Source organism: Cryptotermes secundus, unplaced genomic scaffold, assembly GCF_002891405.2.
Source record: "Cryptotermes secundus unplaced genomic scaffold, Csec_1.0 scaffold673, whole genome shotgun sequence".
NCBI classification, from domain to species: domain Eukaryota; kingdom Metazoa; phylum Arthropoda; class Insecta; order Blattodea; family Kalotermitidae; genus Cryptotermes; species Cryptotermes secundus.
The window spans coordinates 508,671-529,381 of NW_019731277.1; the positions used below are offsets into that span (position 1 = coordinate 508,671).

General features: G+C 44.2%; 1 protein-coding gene across 2 annotated transcripts in view; it reads right to left on the reverse strand.

The window, feature by feature from the left end:
* Positions 1-12,978, reverse strand: part of LOC111866878 — a 123,629-nt gene extending 110,651 nt beyond the window's left edge. For both annotated transcript variants that reach the window (XM_033752444.1, XM_023856219.2), the window contains exon 1: positions 12,541-12,978. The gene's annotated coding sequence lies outside the window, so the exon portion shown is untranslated. The remainder of the gene's footprint in view (positions 1-12,540) is intronic.
* Between the last annotated feature and the right edge of the window lie 7,733 nt (positions 12,979-20,711).

A 20,711-nucleotide genomic window follows, 5' to 3' on the forward strand; every position in this document is an offset into this window, starting at 1 on the left:
GTTACAGTCCGAGGCTGTTAACCCGACGCTCAACCCCCAACCCGGAGAACCACGGTATCCCTCTTCGTCTGGCTCCTACCCTTTCACCTATCCGGCATGGGTGACCCTACCATTAGCTACGCTACCGCCAGCATAACTCTCAAGGTCTCAGAGGCTAGCTGGATTGCTGGTTACCCTTCTGCAGAGACAGCGTCACTAGTTTCCTGCGAATGGTGTGATTCGTGTTCCCACAATTTTAAAACGAACGCTAAACGAGCTGCTAATTATGCATCGACACACTACCATCAATTACCAGCCAACCAGCTGTTTCACAGCCATTCCAACATCTTCGTCATTGGCAAAACGGCCGTTTCGGAGCCACAGGCTTCCTTAGCAGCTTCTGACAAACCACACGGATTTCACTTCTCTAGATTTCGCATCACGAGCGGTCGCTCGGTAGCCGGGATCGTGCGTTCTAATCCCATACAAGGTTTGTGTTGTCCTTGCGATGAGCTGTTCACTCGTCCATGGAGTCCTACCGTCTGTAAAATGATCATGAAACTGAAAATCAGAGGCCAGGGCCCACGGGGGCTGTAGAGACAGTAAAAAATTTAACATAAGCAAGGTTGTCAGCCTTGTGTCCAACCCCCAACATAAAGGATCAGGTCCCTGTCCCCAAGTAACAGGGGGTCCCAGTTATTCCCACAGACACGGGGTTACCTTTTCATCGCCTTCTGTGTCTCTCAGGGTTATGATGAAGGTATTTCAACCCGCCTCCAAGTGGGAAACACGGTAACACATGTGCAGTGTTTAAGAGTTTCCAAGACTTGTATTCGACATGTATCCGGTTCGAATCTCAGTCCTTACTCCGACTATTATCACTCAGGGCGTTTTTTTTCATGGTCTTCCTCATACCCTCTAGGCAAATACACGAGGTGACTTACTAGTTACTGGCTTATTCTTCAACCGTGTTCCTCCAAAATGTCTGTTGACTTTCAACGGACTTCATGGTTTTATATCCCAGAAGACCAAACTCTGTATTGTGATAAATGCTGGCGAGCAATTGGAATAAACATTGCATCAGAGGCCTACATTAACAGTTTCTGGCAAATCTAATTCTGATTCTCACCAAGCCACTAAACCTACAAGCTCCAATTTACATAAAGCTCACGCCGAACTCATTAAAAGGTAAACTTATCCCTGTAAACAAGCCATGAAGGCCCATAGGGTTGCGAGACGTCGAGGCTCCCACATTTTCTAGACAATCGGCTCACAGATGGCGGTGATGTCAGTCTTACGCGCCGGATGACCGCCCTTTATCCACAAGAAGATTCCTAGTACTCATTTCTGTTAGAGACTGAGTCGACTCCAGGGCCATAGTGCGGCTGGAAGGATTTGGTCAAGTGAAAAATCCAATGACGTCATCGGGAATCGAACCCGCGACCTTCCGGCTTGTAACATCGCGGGTCAACCAACTACGTTACCGTTTGTTCCCGTTAGAGCGCTTGTGTCTGCACTAAATGGGAATCTACGTCACTGCGGTATCCAAACCAGAGGACTCGTCGTTCGAATTGGAGGTTACTCAAAGAGACGAAACAGTGATTGGTTAATGAATGAAACAGTCAGCTGTACAGAAGCCTTCCACTCTGTTCGGATTAGCATTTAGTAGAATTCAATTATCTACACACGATAAGCGGCTAGAGACTTGGGACAAAGAGATTGGGTAGGTTTGAACAACTGGTACCGTTCCCAGAAATGCGGCTGCTGGTCACTGCATGAAGGGCCTAACTCGCCTTATTGACGTTCCCCGGTTCACACGGCATGCCACAAACTATACCGTCAGACTTCTTGCGGTTTTCCTCCGTTACACCAGGACAGTACAATAGGACCCCATCGCTTCCAACCATACTAACTGCTTGGAGCTGAGTCCTTCTTTCAGATGCCCAAGAAATTCGCAAAATTTCCAGAAACGTAAATGATCCAGTGTTAAACAAAGTCCATATCCTGAATCAGACGAACATAGTCCACAACCTATAAGAACCACACATTCCATCGATGCTTATGTCTTCCTGGTGTTTCTTTTCACATTTTCGTGGGGAAAAAAAGAAATGTATGCGATTCTCTTCGTTGTCATATGTGTTACATGCCGTGTCAATCTAAAAAAAAAAACTCCGTGGCCTGTAGTGCACAAGCGAACTATACCGACCGACCGCCGCTTGTCGGCGAAGTTAGTGCCACTTTTGCGGATAGAGGGTGTCATGTGGTCAGCGTAACGGATCCCCACGGCCGTAAATCTCGGTTTTCTAAACCGGAGCCGCAATTTCCTTGAAACAGCGCCTCAATTATCCTTACGAGGTTGAGTGGAACCCATTCCAGACCCACTACTTCTCATGAAATGTGGTAGCACCGGTAATCGAACCCGGGACCTCTGAATCTGTAAGCAAGAACTCTGATCACTAGACCACAGAGGCTGTCTACTTAATTAAAAAGGTAAAGCTATCCCTGTAACAGGCCCTGGAGGCCCATAGGGTTGTGAGACGTCGAGGCTCCCACATTTTCTAGGCAGCCGGTTCACAGATGACGGTGAGGTAGCACTTGCCAATTAGTGTCCATTCTGTAATACTAATATCCGTAAAGAGAAATGGGGGACCGGAAGATGCGCAGACACACAGCACGAAAGAAAGGATGCGATAGAGCAATTGTCTCCACTAGGCCGCCCTGCTTATGCAGCAGTCTATCAGCACACTATGCTCACAGCGATGTGGCTTAACAGCAATGCTGAGGTCTATTAATAGTGGGCGAAACTTCTATCAACATTTACTTCTTTGTCTGATCGCGCATGTGTTAAGTTCGCCCCACATTTTTCCGCTACAGCAGAATTCTGATCACGACATGGGCTTTCAGTTCCTGTCTACATATAACGCTTTGGGATCGCTGAGCAACTTACCCTAGAATTACGAATTTTATAGAAATTTTTCGCTGATCACAGGGACTGCGCAGGTCAAAGGCATGAACCGTCTTCTCTCTCGAATCCCACCAAAGGCATTGATGTCTCTGTGTGCGTTTGTGATGTATTCTTGCTGTCGTATGTGTAGCTTGCGGCCTTGAAACGGGCTGATCCCCCATCTAAGGAGTCCTACGGTCTGAAGACGAGGCCAGGGCCCAAGAGAGACGTAGAGACACTGATAATAAATGAAATGTAAGTTTTTCAAAAATAATTATTTGGAACACTAAGACAGGTCAGTCAATGGAGTGAATACGCAATGGAGGTTCGATTCTCGACAGGAACAAAGATATTCTGTCGTGCTTACAACGCGGATCTCGGGCCCACATATTACTTTATGTTAAATTTGTCCCTTTGCTTAATTTGTTAAGCATTATGCCATGAAGACATATGGAGGAACGGAGGTATACTCGTAGTTGCACCATATTTGACCGTGGCACTAGATGGAGGTGAGCGGTCAGCTTCACGCCCTTGCCGCTTTACCCTCGGAGGAAACAGTCCCCGGTACACATTGTATATGAGACTGGGTGAGTATTGAATGAGGCGATACAGTTTATGGATCTTGGTTCAGTCTTGTCCTCTTCTGATCGTCTGTTTCGCCTTGCATCACCTTGCAGGAGGTGCGCCTGCTCTGAGAATCGCCTTGCATAATGCATATGGAATGCATGGGGCAGTACCTACAGCGTAACAAATTACCCTTCACCATTTCGAGCTGCACATACTTTCATACGCACAACATAGACTGGGAGCCGGGATAGCGTTGCCGTTCGAGTCCCGGTAGGGTCAAGAATTTTATCTTCTCCACGTCATCCAGACCGGCTCTGGGGCCCACCCAGCCTCCTATCCAATGGAAATCGGGGGTAAAGCGGCCGGGGCGTGAAGCTGAGCACTCACTGAGGTCAAGAAAATGTGTACTTAGAGTTACTTTACGACTGGTAATTTACCGCCAATCAGTTGATCTTGGCGCCAAGCCCCTTGAGACTCACGACCAGAGATTTATATCAACTAAACGCTTGAGGTCATCGTCCTTATGTAACATCTCTGACGAGAGGATGGGTCTGTCGTTTACAATTGCTGTTGGCCTTCGCCTGTTAGAACAAGAAACTAATGTGAAACGAAGCGTTTCAGGAATGTCTCGACTTCACTTGCTAGGTGCTTGTGAATGTGATGTCAGTTTGACGCTGGATAACAACCATACCGTAAGCACTAAACGTCCAAGGTCACCCGGAATTTGTCATCTTAAATTTAACCATGGAGGTCACCGAGATCTGTTATGTATTTAAATTGTCTTCATTATGAAACCCCGTGCATCTTAACATTAGCATCGAATGACCTTACGAGTATTGCACGAGTGAAACTGTACACGTAAGACTGTGAATTATCATGCCCCACGAAGTATTATGGAGTCAATGAATAAAAGTAACGCACGAACAGGAGGTCATGTTAAGTGGGTCCCTGTCACCACGGCATGGCGCGTCCTCAGGTTGCGGATGGAGGAGACGACCTCCAGATGTGGAGGGTAGCTGCGAATATATTAAATAAGCAGTCGCGGACAGTCGAAAAAGGGTGATCCTCCATCTTGGGGGTTGGGCGTGGGGCCAACAACTCCTTTCCATAAAAAATAAACTTGTTACGAAATATCACAAAGGGCCTCGAAGCTGATCGGTTTCTTTGGATAAAGGACCTAAGCAAAAAAGAGAATGGGCATGAGATTTGGGACATGGATCCATCTGGCTCAGGACAGAAACCAGTGGAGGGCTCTTGTGAACAAGGTAATGAACCATAAAATGCTGCGAACTTTCAACGGACTTCATGGTTGTATATCCCAGAAGACCGAACTCTGATTTGTGATAAATGCTGGCGAGCAATTGGAATAAACATTGCATCAGAGGCCTACATTAACAGTTTCTGGCAAATCTAATTCTGATTCTCACCAAGCCACTAAACCTACAAGCTCAAATTTACATAAAGCTCACGCCGAACTCACTAAAAGGTAAAGTTATCCCTGTAAACAAGCCATGAAGGCCCATATGGTTGCGAGACGTCGAGGTTCCCACATTTTCTAGACAATCGGCTCACAGATGGCAGTAAGGTTGTCAGCCTTACGCGCCGGCCGCCCTTTGCCCCTAGGAAGATTTTTTGTACTCATTTCTGTTAATGACTGAGTCGACCCCAGGGCCACAGTGCGACTGGTAGGATTATGTCAAATTAAATAAAAAATCCAATGACCTCTTCGGGAATCGAACCCGCGACCTTCCAGCTTGTAGCATAGTGCCTCAACCAACTACACTACCGCCTCCCAATGTCCCTAAAGCTGCGTTCGATCTGAGATAGTAGAAATGTTGCCTATATCTTGAGGGGTATGATGCCGTGTATTCTGGGAGAAGTTCATCGATACTTCAGAGGAAAGCACTGCCAACATCTTCAGGGTGAAAGAGTACAAGCAAGCAGAAACCATATGCAGTAGACACAGACTAGAAGCAGCACGTTCCTCCGAAACGTCGGTAAACTACTAGTGGATTATACGACGTCACTTCTCAGAAGACTTTTCTTGTTTTAAGCGTCGCTTTCATTTACTCAAGCGCAGCGTCGACACCTCCATATGGTACCTTCTTTTCTTCCATCTATTTCGTTTCCTCCACCCATGGCGGCCCCCTCGATTAGAGGAGATGACGTGACATCCCCGCGCCCCATCAGATAAGCCACTACAAAAAGAAAATCTTATAGCGGGATAAGAAAATCAGCCACTTACTGAATTCATCTAGCGACGGGCTAGCCCTCTTCTTCAATTCAAATCCACCCTACGAGTATTATCCGGATATCCTACCGGTCACATAAAATACTTCCGAGCATCTTTCGCCGCTGAAATTACAAACGTAGACAAATCGGCCACCAACCGACGTGCGGGGAGGGGAGGGAAGCCCACCACGCGACAGCGCATATTCCCCTCCTACTCCCACCACTTCCCATCCTTCGTCATCCATTCTCCTCTTTCCGTGACGCAGCTCAGACTCGGAGACATTTTGCGTCGAGTGTACATCTGGGCACCGTCTCTGTCGTCTCTGTGGTATAGTGGTCAGCGTTCCTTGGTTCGATTCCCAGCGCTACCAGATTTTCTGAGAAGTAGTGGGTCTGTAAAGGGGTCCACTCAGCCTCGTGAGGATAATGGAGCAGCTATTTCAAGAAAATTGCGGCTCCGGTCTAGAGAACCGAGATTAACGGCCGTGGGGATTCGTTGCGCTGACCACGCGACACCCTCTATCCACTAAAGTTGGCACTAACTTCGCCGACAAGTGACGGTCGCTCGGTCGCTATAGTTCGCTTGCGGACTACAGGCCACGGAGTTTGTTTTGTTTTTGTGTACATTTGGGTGGGTCTGTGAGGTGATGACGTTACACGTGTGCGACAATAAGAGAAACATGGTTTCCTGTATAGCATTAACGTCACTACTCATTCTCGAAAATAATTTACCTGAATGAAATTCCGTTCGAAAAGCGGCTGTAGCGACTCTTATCATACAGCATCGATAAACAAATCGCAAAAACCTAACGTTACCCCGTGCTTCATTAATTAAGCACCACGCCATGAAGATATGCATACGAGAGTGGATGTATAGCTCCCCCATTCTTAGGCACTAGCTGGATGTGTATGGTGAGCTTCAAGCCCCAACCGTTTTATCCCCGGGGAAATATACCTCGGTGCCCACTGGATAGGAAGCTGGGTGGGCCCCAGAGCCGGTGTGGGGGGATGACAGAAATATCTAATTTTATACACGAATATTTACACTTTTTAAGAATTTATATGAATAAACTGCATAATGAGGAGCTTCATAACTTGTACTCTTCTCCAAGTATAATTAGAATGATCAAGTCAAGGTGGATAAGGTGGGCAGGTCATGTAGTACGAATGGGGGAGAAGAGGAATGCATATAGGAAAGAGACCGCTGGAAAGACCTAAGCGTAGGTTGGTGGATAATATTAAAATTGTTCTTAGAGATAGGATGGGATGGTATAGATTGGACTGATCTGGCTCAGGACAGGGACCAGTGGAGGGCTCTTGTGAACACGGTAATGAACGTCCGGGTTCCATAAAATGTTGGGAAATTCTTGAGTAGCTGCAGATTTGGCGGCTCCTCCAGAAGGGCTCAGCTCCATAAGCAAGTAAGTAAGTAAGTAAGCACTGAAATATTCCAGCTTATCGCAATGAATACTTTAGCATCAATATTGGCATGTCATTTATAATTCCTCCTATCAAGCGCTGCTCTTAATGTATACGCCATACTGTTACAAGCCTGTCTGTGCTTCGACATCATGTAAACATTGATTTTACATTAGTCATAGTCTGGGCAAAATAACGTCACATGTGCCAGGGCCGAGGGCCTAACTGTCAGCCTCACAGACGGACAGACAGTTGTACCGTTAGGAGTCACAGCTCTGTGCATGACTGTCATTTCATTAACCCGTGAAATATGGAATTAAGATTATTCCTTTAAACTGAAATTAAATGGAACACATCAGCTGCCGGTCTATGCTAGTGATGCGAGTCTAATGGGAGATAACATAGGTACCGTAAGGAAAAACACACAGACTTAAAATTGACGCAAGCAAAGAGGTTTATCTCGCAGTAAACGCAGAGAAAACTAAGTATATGTTACTGTCTCGTCACCAAAATGCAGGGCACAATCATGACATAAAGATAGGAAACAAACGTTTTGAAAATGCGACACAGTTCAGATATTTGGGAACGACGATAACAAATCAAAATTTGATTGAGGAGGAAATCAAGAGGACACTGAATTCGGGTAATGCTTGCTACCATTCAGTCCAGAACCTTTTGTCTTCTCGTCTGCTGTCTAAAAACATAAAAATTACAATATACAAAAAACTATAATTTTGCCTGTGGTTCTGTATCCGTCTGAAACTTGGTCTCTGATGTTAAGGGAGGAACATAGACTGAGGGTGTTTGAGAACAGGGTGTTGAGGAGAATATTTGGACCGAAGAGAGATGAAGTGACGGGAGGATGGACTCTTGGACTTGGACTCTTCTCCAAGTATAATTAGAACGATCAAGTCAAGGAGGATGATATGGGCAGGGCATGTAGTACGAATGGGGAAAGGAGAAGAAGAAGAAGAAGAATACATATAGTATTTTGGCGGGAAAGCGAGAATGAAAGAGAGCACTAGACTTGGACATTAGTGGAAGGATAATATTAAAATGGATCTCAGAAGGGTAGGTTGGGGTGGTATAGACTGGATTGAACTTGCTCAGGACAGGGGCCAATGGAGGGCTCTTGTGAACGTGGTACTGAACCTTTGGGTTCCACAAAATGTTGGTGAGTCCTTGAGTAGCTGCACAATTAGCGACTTCTCAAGAAGGGCTCAGCTCCATGGAGTTAAGATTATTCTTTTAAACCTCCTTCTACATCGAGGCTTCACGCCCAGGGAAACAGCAACCGGTACCCATTCAACAGGAAGTTGGATGGGCCCCAAAGTCGGTCTGGACGCTGTGAATAATAGAAAAATCCCTTGCTCCTGCCGGGAATCGAGCCCCAGCCGTAAATACCACGGTACACCTCTAGTCCGGTTCCAAATCTTAAGTGCACTTTCCGTAAATGAGAAATGCGAACCTTCCGTGTCAGACTCAATTAACCCCTCCGGCGAACGCTGTCGCTGTCGTCAGGTTGCCTGTAACACGAAGCGTCGACCGCTTCACCGAACGCCAAACAGAATGCAGACCTGCTCCCATATGCAGCAGATCATGGTTCCTCTACCTGTGGGTTTCAACACACTCCTAAGGGGGCTCACCGAGTTGCATCCACGAATATTTTTGTTACGCCAGTAAGATTTAAAAAGGCCTACAGGAGCTTTCGGAAAATTCACCTGCAGATAGCAAAACATTTCGTGAATTCTCTCGTGATTGTACGGGAACATTTTATAGCTTACTGCAGGTGTAGAGACGCTGTAAAGCTATTAGGTTCCTGCTGTCACCGTACAGCCTGATAGGGACCTGCAACAGTGCGCAGAACTGCACTTTTCGTGACTGTACAGGAACATTTTATAGCTAACTGTAGGTGTAGAGAGGATGTAAAGCTATTTAGGTTCCTGCTGTCACCGTACAGCCTCATAGGGACCTGCAACAGTTTGCAGAACTGCACTTTTCGTGATTGTACGGGAACATTTTATAGCTTACTGTAGGTGTAGAGAGGCTGTAAAGCTATTTAGGTTCCTGCTGTCACCGTACAGCCTGATAGGGACCTGCAACAGTGTGCAGAACTGCACTTTTCGTGACTGTACAGGAACATTTTATAGCTTACTGTAGGTGTAGAGAGGCTGTAAAGCTATTTAGGTTCCTGCTGTCACCGTACAGCCTGATAGGGACCTGCAACAGTGTGCAGAACTGCACTTTTCGTGACTGTACAGGAACATTTGATAGCTTACTGTAGGTATAGAGAGGCTGTAAAGCTATTTAGGTTCCTGCTGTCACCGTACAGCCTGATCGGGACCTGCAACAGTGTGCAGAACTGCACTTTTCCTGACTGTACAGGAACATTTTATAGCTTACTGTAGCTGCAGAGAGGCTGTAAAGCTGTTTAGGTTCCTGCTGTCACCGTACAGTCTGACAGGGACCTGCAACAGTGTGCAGAACTGCACTTTCCGCTGACCGGAAGAGATACAAGGTCGAGTATACTTATGTATTATATAGGTGTTTGCGGTAGCACAAAGTACGTGAACTCCTGAAGCAGAATACAAAGAGTTCCAAAACTCATTCTTCGCAATCCTGAGTCCGTCATTAGCCTTAGAGCAGAGAAGTAATTTACTGCTGGCCTTCTAGTCAGCAGACTGGAGCTTGATTTCGAGCCCCGTTAGAACTCATTTAGTTCAATGTCATAAGACTTTTTTTCAGCCTAACACACGTGTATATAAAAACGTTACCTGTTTCCTAAATCGAAGCTAATTTCCTCTGTCATCTTGGTCGTGCGTATGGATTGCGTTACATTACCTTGATGCTAATCCAGCCCTCATTACTAATACTTCATTGTAATTTACAAGAAAACCGCGGTTTCTTCATTTTAGTGCTATGCCTTCTTCAGAGTTTTAGCTGCTAAATACTGTGATATTCACAAGGAAATGTGTCAAATTCCGGGCGAAGAATGATCACTTCTACTTGTTTACAATAGACAATACTTCGGTATTCTCGAAATTCTTTCTCCGTTTCTCTGTCGATGATCTAGTTGCTAAGTGACCATACACTTTCTGTAGCAGACCTAAAAGAGCTATATTTGCGGTGCTTTCCCGTAGCCCCATGTCCGTTTAATGCATAAACGTTCGTAATGAAACACCAAGGCCATCAATAATAGAAAATATACGTCAGAACTTCACGGTTTCGTCTTACAAGCTTGAAATGACACGTATTAACCCATGTAATTGTAACAGTTACCGTCGTGTAGCCCACCACGCACGCGCTGCCAACCTTAGAAGTTTATCTCTAAAAAAACCGATCCAAAACATAATCCAACAAGTCTAAAATGTTACGTTTTTTGGTATTCTTCTAAAATGATTCGATATTCTTTCAGATAAATATCTAAACACTTCTGAAGGTTAAGCTTGGGGTTTTATTTTAAAAGTAAACATCCACTGTTGGCAGCGCTGACGTGAAGATCGCCATGGCCGTAACTTCCCAAGCTTTTCTTTATTGCTAGTGGGGTGGGACTAAGTCCCTTGTATTGCGGCTACTTCTGGCCTATTGTGCCAGCCCCAGATGATAGGTGAGGGTGATTGTGGAGCAACTGGTGGAATGAAGACTGACAGGGGAAACCGAAGTACTCGGAGAAAACCCGCCCCAGCGCCACTTTGTCCACCACAAATCCCACTTGACCAGACCCGGGATCGAACCCGGGCCGCTGCGGTGGGAAGCCAGTGACTAACTGCTTGAGCTATGGCGCGGCCCCTAGCTTCTGAAGTTACTTATGTTGCTAGTTAATATGTAAGTACACATAAATTAAATGATATGTAAAAAAGTCGATGGTAAATAACATATAGATCGCCTCTGTGGGCTAGTGGTCAGAGTTCCTGGCTACAGATCCCGAGGTCCGGGTTCGATTCCTTGCGCTACTAGATTTTCTGACAAGCAGTGGGTTTGGAACGGGGTCCACTCAGTCTCGTGAGGATAACTGAGGAGCTATTTCAAGGAAATAGCAGCTCCTGTCTAGAAAACCGAGATTAACGGCCGTGGGGATTCGTTGTGCTGACCACATGACACCCTCTATCCGCAAAAGTTGGCACTAACTTCGCCGACAAGCGGCGGTCGCTCGGTCGGTATAGTTCGCTTGCGGACTAAAATCACGGAGGTTTCTTTTTCAGTATCTAGAATATACAGCATTGGATGGTAGGATGACATAGATGAAATGGAAAAAATTTGGAACTAAGCAATAGTGGCCTAATTCCCACATTATCCTTAATTTGGGGGGGGGGGAGGAAGTAAAACCACGAAAACCTCAAGTCAGAATAGCCCATGTCTCAGCCGAGATTCGAATCGGGCACCTCTCCAACACGAGCTCAGAGCATTACCCCTTAGACCAACCTGTTAGGTTACATTCTTTCCTTTACGCAAAACAGACCTACAAGTTAACATACTTTATCAAGTTTCGGTGACAGGTTAATATTCTATTTCTAGCAACGAAGAATGGTCCAAGAAATATGGACGATTGATCGATCTATGGATTATTTAAGAAAACGCTATGTCAACTAATTGTAATTCCTGTGACACAAATAACGTACTGTATATCTTTATGATAAAATCTTATGTCACTACATACCTTAAATCGGTCATTCGGTAGGTGAAGTACATTTCGTATCTGCGATAAGATTATATCATAAAAGACATGTAGGCACCAAGTCTGTCGCCTGTGTGAAGACTATTAAAATTATTTAGAAATTAAACACAAACAGGATGCACGGATGGGATAATAACACATAACATCAGTCGCGGGAGTTATTTAGTCTCGAATAGGAAGAACAATCGATCTGGAGAAAATAAGTTTGCAATAGGTCGCTGCACTTTTTTTTTTTTTTAAGAATACAATTCCAGGATTCATCAGTGAGAAATGATGTGGAACCAAATGGTTAGTTTAATTTGGAAATTTTATCTCGTCATTTCGATGGTTTCTAAATAAACACACAGAAACAATAATCTTCGCTGGGATATGGCCTATTACTCTACACCGGCTGCTTCCTTTCTTTTCTCTCTCTCTCTCTCTCTCTCGTCACTTCGACACGATCCTAGACTGCCCGGTTAACGCAACATAACATCAGTAGCTGTTACATATTACTACACAAGCTACTTATCAGTCACCAAAACAGTTAAACGGAAATTGACAGGTTATAATCGCTAAAAGCCCTATTCTAAACATCAATCTCTTAAATTATACAACAAAACATGGACTGAAAATGCTTTTAAGAATGCAGATCTACACCCAAATGTGGGCTGTGCCCACAACAGAACACAGCCGTAGGTTCTAATTACTCTGTCACCAATAAGAATTAACTCTCTTTTCTTACCTTGTAACCAACTTCCGGTTCACCTACGCCGCATGCCTTGTGTGACATTTCCAATCCGAATTCTATATGATAGGATACGCTTAACAACTTCTTAAATCTATCAAAGTTCTTGAAACACAAGTCACGGTTCTTTTCACATCAACACACATTATCCATAAACACGTTCATGTAATGTAACACAAAAATCATTCACAACAATTCATTATTATCCCGCTCCCTCCATTTCAAAAGTCAAAGAGGCAAATGCATTCAACACTCATGCACAGTATCTCTGCAACGCACTGTCACTTTCATTTGTTTACGTTTATTCATTATTCCTGTAGGAGCGGTAACGTGGAAAACTAATCCGTGAAGCAGTCTACATGTTTCAGCGATTACATTGTAACTGATAATCACACAGATATTCCTACAACTGCGACGAACACGCCCCCTACCAACCTGGAGCACGAAACACACTGCTTCTTCGTCTGCATCAAAACAAAGCTAGACAATTTTTTATGGCGAATGACGCTCAGCGCATCCTAGCGGTAGTCTGGAAGAACTACATGTGATATGAACGAATATGAAGTCATTTCAAAAACATTTATCTTAACAGCTTGAAGAAGCTCGGGAAGAATTTAAAATATTACTCATTATTACGTTATTAATGTCTGATCATATGCACACATTCTTGATCATATGCACACCGTCCAGTGGCGAACTCTTTGAACAAGGTTTCGAACCTTCGAGTTCTATAAAAGCTGCGAATGTCTTGAAGAACTAATTCTTAACAAGGACACTACTCCTTTGATATATAAGTTTATGTTTCTAGTTATTAGTTATTTATTTAGTTAGTTACATATGATACGACATGTTCCTCATTTGATATTTATGGTAAATAAGTTTTTTAAAAGAAACCATACCCACGTTCAACCGACGAACCTTCAAAAGTAATCTTACTGAGCTCCCCAACAGATGAACATCCGAAGAACAATTAAAAAGAAAGTTGCTTGCAAGACGGTGATCTCTCATGACGTATTAAAAGGAGACTTCCTCTGGTTCTGGTCTCTACCATATTCTAACAAGACAATCGCTGAAAATGAATGCAGGTTCGAATCGTTCTTAGGTCATGGATCACTGTTTTTCTTCACGTCTGTTTATAATCGCGATTTAATTTCACACAGCTCTGGGATAATAGACATTAGTTGATTGTACAATTTACTGGTTCCTAACCTTTCCTGATTCACTAACCGTAAAACAGCACTGGGGTTTCCCAAGGACTGCTCTACAACCTGTCTCATACTGCAGTGCACAAATACTATACAAACATAATTACTATTCCAACACAAAGACATGTTTATTTACAACATTTTATGATAGGGGAAATCAAATATACGCCATAACCACCCTTGCTGAGTATTTGCAATTAAAAATTATGCACACGTGGAATATGTAAAACAAGTTTTCGGAAATATCTCTCTTTTTGAGCTCAATATATCGTTATCCGAGTATCTAAGTACACGATATCCATCAGTACCAATTATCAGGAAACTGGGTTTTGAGGTTAGGAAATCAACTGCTGTTAGAATGTGACGTACAAGAAAACACATTCAGAAATCTCACACTTGCATGTAAAGGCGCGTCCACATTACTCCTGCTCGTGCTCGTGCTCGTGCTCTCCGGGAGACTTATCTGGCTTTTACTTGTGCTGGTAAATCTTCGTCCACACTACTTCAGTTGCTCGCCAGGCTTCGGCGCGTGAGGATCCGTATATTTACTCGTAGTGTGTATAGGCTGTAGTCGTATTTTAATTTATTGGCTATAGTTTTTAAATTAAAAATTTTAAATTTGCTTGTCTCGTGATTTGTCATATCGTTCACATTACTCGCGAGCATAGCGAGTCACACGAGGACGAGCACGAGTAATGTGGACGCGCCTTAAGATAAACTTAGGAAAGTACATAGAGATAATGCAACAAAATACGAAGAATCAGAAAGTATTATCTCATTTACCCAGGAAGGATAACACACACCACTACTCAGACGACGATATTATTAACTCTATGAAGCTGAGTCACTCTTGAGAAGCTGATAGTCGCTTAGTCGTGCAGGAGATTCTGCATATTTATGAATCCCGAATGTTCACTGAATCCAATCCACACACACATCTGTTTACGATCGACTTCTAATGGGCCTGTTTCCCTTCCATCCATGACCAGATCTTCCAAACTGTTTCTTTCTTTCAGTTTTCCCGACTAAAATGTTGTACGGATTTCTGATCTTTCCCACGAATATTGTTATGCTTATGACATTTTTCTGGATTAAGGCACGTACCGGCTTCGATCACTTGAACATTGAAATCGTGGGTTCGAACCCCATTCGAGGTAGAGAATACGTTCATGTTTTTTCGTGCGTTTATGTTGTGTTTCGTATGAACAGGCCTCGAGATGGACCAATTCCGTCCCGTCCAGGGAGTCCAAACAAACATCTAAAAGATTCATAGCTCCATAAGTGAATTATGAACTGTAACGAGTTGCCAAAAAAATGTAAGGTAAAGTTTTCGCTGGACTGAAATAATTCATCATCACTCCGTGAAGACGTGTGAGGGAATGGAGGTATAGCTCCACCATTCTTGAAATGGATACCAGATGAACATGAGTGGCCAGATTCACGCCCCGACCGCCTTACTCCCGTAGAAACAGCCCCTTGTACCCATTGTACAGGAGGCTAGGTGGAACCCAGAGCCGGTCTGAACGTTATGGAGAAGAGAAAAATCTCTTGTTCTTACAGGGAATCGAACCCCGACTCCTCGGTCGTTTATTCTGTTGAATAGTCCCTATACTGACTGAGCTATTCCGGCTCCCTATGAAGTAATGAAGCTTCTATATAAAAATTATCGATGTTTTAGTACAGTATATTTTTTCACTGAGAAAATATTCCTGCATCTGAAGCCTGAAATCCATGTAGATAATACATAAATATTCAGATCGTACCTCACAGGAAACACATTACGTCTCCGCTATAAGAACCAACCGGTTAACGCTGTTTATGTAAATATCCGCTATTTATTGTGAGAAACATCATTAAGGCAAATGCAAAGTGTTTTCTAACGTTAAAATAGCGGTAAGCATAGTAACCATTGATCTTGAAAGGATTAAAATACATACCGTATAAATCAAATTAAAATATGCGGACCGGCAGCGGTCACTGGAACACTGGTTGGGAAACAAGAGTGTAACTCATCCCCTTGGGGTTTGGGGGGAGAGTTGGAATATCCATGGATGGAATGGAATATCAATGGATGAAACGTGAATACAGCTGGATGGGCTTTTGATTGGCAAACCTAACAATATTGCCACTTCACTCAGAATTAGCTCCAGGGTTGCCACACGCAGCAATGCACTTGATGCAGGTCTCCCAACACTCAACAAGGGAAATTAATTTGCAGGACGTCACTGAGTACATACGTATTCATACGAGGCAACATGACTTTGGGAATACTGCAAAACGAAAACTCGACGAATCAGGATATTATGACTTATTTTCTAGTCGTTCAGACTGTAGCCGAGTCACCATATTGGCAGAATTATCTGTTTCTCAAAATAAGAAAGAAGAAAAGACAAGAGATAAAAGGAAATTGAATACATTTCTCTAAACCCATTCAGTTATATTTCCAGAAATTTTCTGTTCCTACGGCAGAAAATGTTATTGCCTCATGGACAAGCTTCATTCAACACAACACTGGGGAACAGAAGTCAGATATGGCACGGAAGTTTAATGACAATAATATATAAGACCACAGTAAACATAAGCCATAATAAAAATGAATTAGGGTGTGGTCATAACAGATGATACAGACACACATAATGGAATAGAAAGAAAACCGGGTCGATACTAGGCAAGGTAGCAAATGGAAATGTTCCGTGTATCTGGTGTTCAGCTCCATGTGAAAGCAAGACAACTTCACCTTCACGGAAAAATAAACCATACACAGTAAAGGTAAAGTTGTCCCTGTGTTTAATTAATTAAGCACTGCGCCATGAAGGCGTACGAGAGAGTGGATGTATAGATCCACATTTTGTTGACCTCGGCACTAGTTGGAGGTGAGTAGTCAGCTTCACGTTCCTGCCGTTTTACCCCCAGGGAAAGAGCCCCCAGTACCCATTGGATAGGAGGTTGGGTGTGCCCCAGAGCCGGTCATGAAGCTGACCACTCAAGTACATACATACACTCCCCTATGGTCGACTCAGCCTTTAACAGAAATGAGTACCAGGAATTTTTCTGGGGAGTAAAGGGTGGCCGGTGCGTAGGACTGACAACCTCACCGATATCTGTGAGTCGATTGTCTAGAAAATGTGGGAGCCTCGACGTCTCACAACCCTATGGGCTTCCACGGCCTGTTACAGGGATAGCTTTACTTTACTTACTCCTCCATAAATCATACGTCTTCATGGCGTGGTGCTTAATTAGTTAAGCACAGGAACAACTTTACCTTTTTTTACACCAGATATGCGCTGAACCAACATGGTCTTTGGGCTGTCATGATGTAATAAGATAAAGAATTGCCAAGCTTTGTATATTCTGATACTGTACATTTTCGCAAAATGGGGGGAAAGTAATAAAGTCGATTATTACAGGCGTATGTATTTAACAGTGTTTATGGGAGGGGGGGTTACTAAAAATTTGTACAGACAGTACAATATATTTTAATTAAATTATTTGGCTGCCTTGAGGGTGGGGGTTAACGTTAATTTTCTTCCCTCGTAAATTTTTTTTTTCTAAAAATACAGGGTTCGTTTTAATAACAAAAGCCTGATCACCATGCTCGATGCCTTACTCATATTAACCCTCCCTACAGCAGCCATAAATGGGGTGTGATTTAATCCAATCTCTTCTTGTAACATACAACACTGGTTCCCGTCTTTGTTAGCAAAAATTTACTGGCCTGGTCATGTTAACTAATAACCAGAGCTAGTAGAAAGAAATCAGGAAGAACCGCCTTTGCAGCAAACACTTTCTTTTTTCAAGCTGCATGGCGTTTACGAATACGTTAATCCAATAAAAAAAATGTTATTTTCTATATGTAAATGTGACCGCTTCTGTAGTCTAGTGGTCAGAGTTTCAGGTTACAGATCCAGAGGTCCTGGGTTCGATTCCCGGGGCTACCAGATTTTCTGAGAAGTAGTGGGTCTGGAACGGGGCCCACTCAGCCTCGTGAGGATAATTGAGGAGCTATTTCAAGGAAATAGCGGCTCTGGTCTAGAGAACCGAAATTCACGGTCGTGGGGATTCGTTGCGCTGATCACGTGGCACCCTCTATCCGCAAAAGTTGGCACTAACTTCGCCGACAAGCGGCGGTCGTTCGGTCGGTATAGTTCGTTTGAAGACTAAAACCACAGAGTTTGTTTTTACTGGGGGAGGCGAGTGGTCAGCTTCACGCCCCGGCCGCTTTACTTCCGGAGGAACAACCTCCGGTACCCATTGCATAGGAAGCTGGGTTGGGGGGGGGGGAGATCATCTGAAGATTACTGCCTTCTGTAATGTGACGCCACGTGACCTGGTGGATGAGTACCGACGTTTAGGAGGAGCGTGATGTATCCATGTTAAGAGGAAAATAAAATAGAGGAATCTTCCAGATACTCATTCATAGTTTCGTCTTGAATTCGGAAGATCCACTTATGGTTCTGTCCTTAACATGGAAGTAATAATGATCGTGCCGAAACGTCGGAAAGCATATTGCAGACTATATGACGTCACATGCCAGAAAACAGTCATGATCATAGTGACTGATACAAGAATCTTAATTCGCACGTGAAAATTCTCTGCTCCAGCCGAAAATCAAACACCAATTTCCCTATCAGCCATCTCGTAGCCTGGTGACTATACTGTGTGTGGATCTGAGGCTCCCACAGAGGTAGTATATATGCTGGGATGTAACACCGTACATATGGTTCTGTAGGGCACGAGCTGTGAGATACACGAAAATGACAATCCTATTTATAAACAGGCTAATGTTTTTGAAATGGACCTCAGCACACGGTTTTACCTGTCACAGCATTCGTGACAATGAGCTCCGCTTACCCCACCTTCCCCTTCTGCTGTTGCGGCATCAAAACTGATTTACATCTCAAGTCCATGGTTCATAACTCATCGACGTTTCGGAGCAACTTACTGCCTCATCTCCAGGATTGAAGGGTAAGCGAAGCAAAGGGTGCGAAACAGAGCCTTTCTCTTGTCGGTGAAAATCTACCCGACTAAACGTCGTCACATTCCTGTTGGTAGCACTCTGCATAGTTACTATACTGACGCAATTAACCCGGCTATCGAGAGTGGTGGTGGCGGGATAGCTCAGTCGGTATAGCGACTGGCTACGGGCTGAACGACCGAGGGGTCCGAGTTCGAGTCCCTGTAGGGTCAAGAATTTTCTCTTCTCAACATGGTGCAGAACGGCATCACCCAACCTCCTATCCAATTGGTACAGGGGGCTCTTTCCCCGGGGGTAAAGCGGCTGGGACCTGGAGCTGACCACTCACCTCCAACCAGTGCCGAGGTCAAGAAAATGTGGATCTATACATCCACTTCCCCATACACCTTCGCGTCGTACTACTTAATTAGCTGAGCACAGGGACAAATTTACTTTTTTTTTACCGAGAGTGTTAAGGTAAACCTGTGTAAGTGTTTAACTAATTAAGCATCACGCTAAGAAGGCGTATGGGGGAGTGGATGTATAGATCCACGCTTCCTTGACCTCGGCACTAGTTAGAGGTGAACTGTCAGTTTCACGCCCTGGCCGCTTTACTTCCGGAGAATAAGCTGCCGGTACCCACTGGGTGAGCTTCGAAGCCGGTCTCGACGACGTGGAGAAAAGTCTTGACCCTACCGGGACTTGAACTCCAACCCCTCGGCAGTCAAACCCGTAGCCAGCCGCTATACCGACTGAGCTATCCCGGTTCAGCAACAATGGAGAGTTCTTTTTTTTTCTGTAAAAAACAGCGAAGGGAAGAATTGAAACAGGGGAGAAGATATCCCGCAAAGCAAACACGTAAAAGTCTCGGAGACGCCGAGAGCCTGGACAGAGCACGCGAGACATGAAGATGGGCGCACGGCTGGCTGAACGCGGGAGCCAAACACATTTAGACTGACAGCCAGGGAACAATGCCACTTCCTCCATGCATAATTCTCTATTGTACCGCAGACACAAATGGGCTGAACCTGGCGGGTTTCCTCGACATTTCACATGACCTCCCAGAGGTTATTTTCACTGACCTATAAAAACACGAGACGCAGAGGGGGGGGGGAGGTGTAAGTAACAGAAGAACAAGGCAAATGTTATTTGAACTTTCACAGTTTAAGACATGGCATAAACAAGGCAGTGAATGTGGTTTCAGTGGTAAAGCAAAGACCTCTGAAAGTTTATACATCGACTTCAAGTGTTATTATGCCTTCTGAGATAACACGTCGTATAGTCCGGTAAAAATCGAGCGACGTTTCGGAGGAACATATCGCATCCATCTACAGGTATAAAGCAGAGCTTACATAGCAAGTAAGCACTGCGTGCTCCGCGGTAGTTCTTTCCTTGCCTTACTCTTCGAAAGATAGAGCTATGTACCTCCGAAACGCCGCTTGACTTTCACCAGTTTTTAAAACATAAAATCCGAAATTATATAGCCACTCTTTTTCTAAACAAGAAGCAGGCGATTTTGTTTGCTGCTTACATACTATTTCCCCGGGAATAAAGCGGCCGGGGCGTGAAGCTAATCATACCTCCATCTAATGCCAAGATGAAAAATGGTGGAGCTATTCCTCCACTCCCCCATGCGTTTTAATAGAGCCGTGCTTAATTAATTAATTAAGGACAATAAGACATTTACTTTTTCTTTTAATTATGTTAAGTGTGGATTTAAAATTGTCAATATTCGATATTAAACTTGGATTCATATTGCTTTTTAAATATATAATCACAATTTTGATAACATCACCGTATTCAACCCCCACCCCGTATCGACGCCTCTTCTTCAGGACGCCTAAGGAATGTCATTTCATGAACTCGACTCCTTTTAGCGGTGTCTCTTACAGCCCAGGTAGCAGCACAACAACACCGCACGAGAATTATGCTGGCGTAGCGTGGTTACTGGCAGAACTTTCCCCGATAGTCAAGTTTAAGATGTAGGGCCAGATGAAATATGTGTACAA